The sequence below is a fragment of the Ascaphus truei genome, chromosome 5 (assembly GCF_040206685.1).
Source record: "Ascaphus truei isolate aAscTru1 chromosome 5, aAscTru1.hap1, whole genome shotgun sequence".
NCBI lineage: Eukaryota > Metazoa > Chordata > Amphibia > Anura > Ascaphidae > Ascaphus > Ascaphus truei.
The window spans coordinates 185,462,175-185,468,960 of NC_134487.1; positions in this window are offsets into that span (position 1 = coordinate 185,462,175).

Consider the following 6,786-nt stretch of genomic DNA (forward strand, 5'->3'; position numbering starts at 1 on the left):
TCAAGTGCACCAACTTTACCAACAGTCACTCACTTGGGGTATTGTGGGACATTTGGGACTATTGATATAACGTGTTGGGTACAAAGCCCTGCGTGGTGACCGGGTAGTTGTGCCTATTAGTGTTATAGAAGGACACTGTCAATGTCATATTGTTGAAGTATGTTATGTTGTGTTATTTGCCATATAGTAAACCCTTTTAGCCATAACCTTTGGTGTGGGCTGGTTACTTTATGGATGTTCCTATGTGAGGGCCACTCTACACTCATAAAATCTCACATAGGTGGAGGCGCTGACAAGAAACGTTCCAGAGATTCACCCCAGGCTCTCACTAGCGGAGGCTCAGACCTCCTGTGGGCCTGACAGGTATAACGTACCACACCTGGTAACATATAGGTTCCCCCTCACATACACTCTATATGCGATTAGGTGGGGGAATACCCGTTACACACACATAGTTACATAGTAGATGAGGTTGAAAAAAGACATATGCCCATCAAGTTCAACCTATGCTAAATTTAGACGACATACTTTATCCTATATTTGTAGTTACACTATTTTGAACCAGAGGGAGGCAAACAAAACCCCAGTGAAACATCATCCAATTCAGTCTCATAAGGGGAAAAATAAATTCCTTCCTGACTCCAAATAATGGCAATCAAATTACTCCCTGGATCAACATCCAATGTATAGTATATGTTGCTGTAAACCTCACCGTGCCTGGGTTTTTACCACCTGGGCTCCTAGACATACCAGGCAGATAAGTGTTACACTTCCATCAGTAAGACAAGACCACTGGTTGTTGAAAGTTTGCTGGCAGCCTGCAAAGGGCAAAAGGCAGCACAATTTCTGAACGCCACAAATATCCTGCTCCATGCCAGGGCTTAGGCATGTAGGAGTCTTTTACTATGTTCCAGGCAGCAGTTATGTATCAGTGGGAGGAGGGGGGGGGGGGGGGGGCTTATGTTCTGGGTCTATGGAAGTTTGAAGAAAACAAATACAGTAGATGGAGCCTATACGACTAAGTGGACGGAAGCATTAGCTCAGAGGTAATGTCACTGCCTTTAAAGTTGGTTAACCTGGTTTGAATCCCAGTGTCAGCCCCTTAAGATCTTCAGCAAATCACCTTATCACCCTGTGCCTCAGGCACCAAAATTAAATTGTACGCTCTTCAGGGCAGGCTCATTGGGCACAATTTTATGTACACTTCTGCGTGCACAGGATTCATACATACACATATATATATATATATATATATATATATATATATATACACACACATATATATATATATATATATATATATATATATATATATATATATATATATATATATATATATATATATATATATATATATATATATATAAAGAAGAAGGAAAGGGAAGAGATATGGCACCACCTAAATCTATTATAACACAAATATGGCAATATTAATGATAATCTATGCTAAAAAATGAAAAATAAAAATATGTATATATAAAAAATATATGTGAATATTGTCCAGATATATAAAATTCAATACAGATCAGGATCCAACTCCACCCGCTGTCCAAATGAGTCTTTGCAGCCTGAATGCAGGGGGATACCACTCCCTCCAAGATATCTACAGAAAAAAACAAACAAAAAACAGGCACACTCATTGCGTAGTAAAGTTTACAAAATTCAGGACACCTGAAGAAGTCTTTTTAAGACGAAATGCGTAGGGAGTGTCTTGTGATATATCACTGTCCAGTTTTATTAATTACATGCCACTTCACTTTCGGGACTATTTCCATCTTGGTACTCAATACCAAGCGCCGCCATACACAGTGTTTTTCTTGCGGAGATCGTCGCAGTCTATCCGGAGAAGCCCAGTGACGTCACCAAACCTCGCGAGATTGCTATCAGAGGCCCATTACTGTGACGAAGGGCTTGGAGTAGAGAGACACCTCCTACCTGCTCCGGTACAAGGAGTGAAATTGCAGTGTTGCTGTTTCTCCTCCATACAGTATTAGACGGTTGTATTGGAGCTGCTGACATCCTGCTTCCTGGCTGGCGATTGAGTATACTGTAACTCATGAATGCTTTTTTTCCCGTTATGTTTGTGAGTGTGCATTTTTACCTATCCTACTCCATATAAATTTTGTAAACTTTACTACGCAATGAGTGTGCCTGTTTTTTGTTTGTTTTTTTTCTGCAGATAGATATATATATATATATATATATATATATATATATATATATATATTTATATATATATATATATATATATATATATATATATATATATATATATATATATATATATATATATATATATATATATAAACCATAATACTGAGTTAAGTTATGGTGAGTAAAAAAAGTGACAAAAACCCTCCACAGGAATTTGCATATATATATATATATATATATATATATATATACAGTGTTCGACAAACCTATACATTTGCTCACCCCGGGCGAGTGGATTTAACCCCCGGGCGAGTAAATATTGGCCCAAGCAGCACACGTTTGGTACTAGGTGGCGAGTAGATTTTTTTGTGTGGCGAGTAGATTTTTTGGTGATTTGTCAACTACTGTGTGTATATATATATATATATATATATATATATATATATATATATATATATATATATATAAATATAATTAGATTCAGTGTTGGAAGATCCCACTACACACCCACTGAACTGCTGCCTGAAAGGATCCCTAACCAGTTGTGTGTTCATGCCATGCATTTGCTGTTTGATTCCGTAAACCAAAAGGACACGTCTACCCTTGAATGGCTTGTTGGCCTTGTACGGTGCTCTCTTGGTTTTAGAAGCTGATTACTGCTGCAAGCTGAAACTTTAGGGGAATTCATATAAAAACAGGAAAGGAAAACTATGAATTGAATTGAACTCCCCCCGGTACATTGGCATGTCCACGCTGGAATCTTAATGGGGTTAAAAACCATGTAGCATTGTATAGACCTGTAGGGTGCAGGGATTTCTTCACTTTTTTCACCCTCGATAACCTATTTTGTCTGATTCCCTGCCCTTAAAATGTGGTACTGACTGTGCCTCTGATTTTCCTGCTCTACTTTCTAACAGTGCAGCTGAGCAATGTAAATCATTACACACAGCTAAGCAAAACAGCTTGGGTTATTTAGTGCTGCCGTGATGTATAGAGCTATGAAAGGTCACTCCGGTATTAATTCTCCACCGGCTCCTATACCCAGGTCTAATTTAGGATGCACAGCTTGTGCTGACAGCAGGGTTTTTCGGTGCTGTTAAGGCAGTTAGGAAACACAGATATGTCGGCTCTTTGTGATAGCCTGAGTTTTAACACTTCATTGGTGCAGTCCCACTTAGCGCCGTACACTGGAGTTAAGATACAGCGATGAAATTGGCATGGTTGCATGGCTAGCTGTTTAAGCCTTTCGCGGCCGCAGAACCAGCAACGCAAATTGCGTTAATGGCCCCAGGGGTGACGAAAGGGACAACTTTAAAAGGGTAAGTCTCCTATTTTTGAATGCACCCCACACATTTCCAGAACATTCTCACGATAAACATATACAAATGTGTTTAGGTTTATAACAATTCTATCGAGATATATATGAAAGCCTCTAATAAATGAATATATTAATTTCACAACACTGCCCCTCCTTCCCCTCACTCCTTATCTCTAAGAACATTTCAAACATTCTATCTGCTCTGCCTCTTCTTCTCCTCTCCAACTTCCTCCCACTGCCACCTTCAAGATTTCCCCTCACCTCTGAACTCACTACCCGCACTGTCAGACTTTCCCCTATACTTCACACAAAGAGCCCTATACAACACTCTTCTGATATACTCTTTGCAATTAACAAACTGGTGACCTCACATTATACATCCTAAGAGCACCAGCTCTCTCTCCCCACTGACCCTTTTGTTTCTCCTTTCCACTTTCTACCTCTTCGACCGTAAGCTCTTTGAGTTGTCACCTGAAGAACTTGCAATCTAAGACGATATGGCAAGGAAATTGAGTGAGATGTCACAATCATTTGGGAGCGAATGGAGGTTTAGACGGACATCACACTAGACAAGGACACACTGGCCTCTTCGCTGCCAACAAACGGCTGGACAATCAGAGTATTGAGGTTAAAATATCAAGGCAGATCAGGGCAAGAACAGTGTGTAAAGTGGCTGAAGAACGTGGGAGTGACGGGCAGGTAAGGCAACAAGAATCGGATACCACAGAATGAATTCAACTGGAGTAAAACTAACTGGACAACTAGATTGCAAACTGTCAAAGCAGCAGAGTCCTAGAACACGATAGGGATGGGATATCACTGCTCCACCCAGGGCTAGACTTCTGAGGCTCATTGGAAAGCCAGCAATATACCTTCAGCCTGTAGTATTCCTAAAGTAGCTTACACCAGGTGATAAGGCAGCTCAATGTAACAAATCATTAACCACCAGTAAGCGCTTATAGGTGCTCTATGGTCCCAGTGACCATGGTGATGTGCGTGTCTGAATGCCTGGCGGCGCGTGCATGGATAAAAGCCACTATCTGCGGTCTATGTGGAGCGATGGGATGCACGGGGTTCAAGGCCATGATGGGGGAGAGGGGGGTGCTTGACGTCAAAGTGCAGCACTTCACTGCCATTGGTCTACACTACCTGTACTCCTATTGGTCCACACTATCTGCCCTGCCATTGGCTGCCCGCACACCACGTGATCGTGTCGCTGCAAGGAAAGAACATTTTGTCTTCCCTGCCAGCGATCGTGTCATCGCGCTTTGCGCGCCCTTGCACACACGGTGACTGGGCCTGCCCCATAGAGGGCTGTGCTCTGGTGTGTGGCGCACACGCTGTAGCTCGCGCTGCAGAGGCCAACGGGGACTCAGCCTAAGACTTAGAATCATTTAGTAAATCTGAGCCTATAATGTTGGTTGAAAAAATGAAAAAAAAAGGAGACAAATATAGCTTATCTCTAGAGATATTCTATACTAAATAGTGACCAAAATTAAATGTAATTTGTGTTATGTGTTAAAACAATGGCTGATACCACCTAATTTGTAGTATGAATAACTAACAGAACACATATCTTATCATCCTCCCTTCAGTCCCCTGCTGCCGCTCTCTGTGTCTTACCCTCCAATGTGGCTCATTGGAAATCTAATGTTTTTCAGGTGTGCAGAATGCGCCACTCAGCGGACATACATACAAACAAACAAGGGAACAAAAGAAAGGAGAGAGAGAGAAGGAAATAATGTAGTGTAGCATGTTTTTAAAAGAATGTACACAAACAATGGACGAATCTCGCTCACATAGAATTCAATCAGCGTATAATACTGAGCCTGTGGTGGGGATTCCAATGTCCCTTAGACGATTAGTCAAGCCGCTGGTTAGAAGCCTGATTGCTTATGGCATCTTTTTACAAGAATTGTCATAAAACTTGAGCCTGTTACATAATGGGAGGAAGCCAACATGTAACATACTAGATGGGCTCGAGGAAACCGAAGGCTCATATAAATTAACAGAACCACACTACATCGGCCGAGGTAGGAACCAAATAAACGTAATAAGTGAAAAACTGACAATAAAGAATTTGAATACACAAGCCATGACATAAAGAACCCTGGAATATGTTTACATTTTTCTAGAGTTAATACGGCATAACGCTCCGCAGTTTATTACAGGCCCATCTGGCAGAAAAAGGCTTAATGCAAAGCAATTTTGAAACCTTTTCCGCTCTCGGATCCGTCAAACACAAAAAATGTGGATGTCTATTTGATGCAGATTGGAGCAAAACGGACACAAGGGCACCGTAAAATATTGTCACAAAGGGCTCTACTTAGTAAAGTCTCCCAGGCAAAATCAGTTCAAATAAATAAATAAAAACAAAATAGATCTCATTTACAGCTTTCTCTTTTGCTAAATCAGTTTTGCAGCTGGGAGACTTTAGTAAATAAACTCCTGCAGTGAGGCCTAGTCAAAATGACACAAACAGTGACATCTGTGCAGCAATGTTCCGGTATCCAACCGTTGATACACATGGCCCTTTGTCTTCTGCTTCCATACTATCATTTCTATGGATGAACACTCACTACTACTTTGCAAGAATCCCCTTCCTGGATCTTACTTTCCTGCCCCATGCAGCTTCCTCCGTGGCCAGACGTTTCATCCCTTTTGCAGATCATGGCTGACTCCCTTCCCGGTAACTCACTCTGTCCATCAAAATGAGCGGAACATGTATCATATATTGCGTGTTGCGAGACGAATGAAAACTAGAACACGGCATTACATGATTGAAAGATCCCATTGCGTTGAATTGCTTTTTGTTATTGGTAAAATCTGGTGCTGCTTTTTCCCCTCTCTGACTAGCCGTCCTCTGCAAGTTTAAGAGCTGTTGCTTCTAAATGAATGGAACAGCTGTCCCTCTGCTTTATCACCTTGTCTGGTAAGAACTCAGGGTTCAAAGCGCCACTTGTCATGCAGCCATTTAGGCTGAGTAGGTGTATATCTCATAGGCGGACACTTCCCGAGCCAATTTCAGCTTGTCAGAGAATGATTAATGAGTTAAGGGGACATGAAAAGCTTTTATAGCCAGGTGCGAGGGAGCCACAATTATATTTAACCCCTTTACGGCAGTGGGGGCATCATGTGTATTGCAATAAGGGAATAACTATTTAGCACGTGCGTGAAACGTTTTTTTTTTTAAATTATGTTATTTCAATTTTTACCAGAAAAGGGCGTATGTCATTGGAGACCAGATGACTTACACAGGGATCACAGCAAAGGCTAAGGGGTGAAATAAACATGAGTTTATCCTGGCAAGAGCC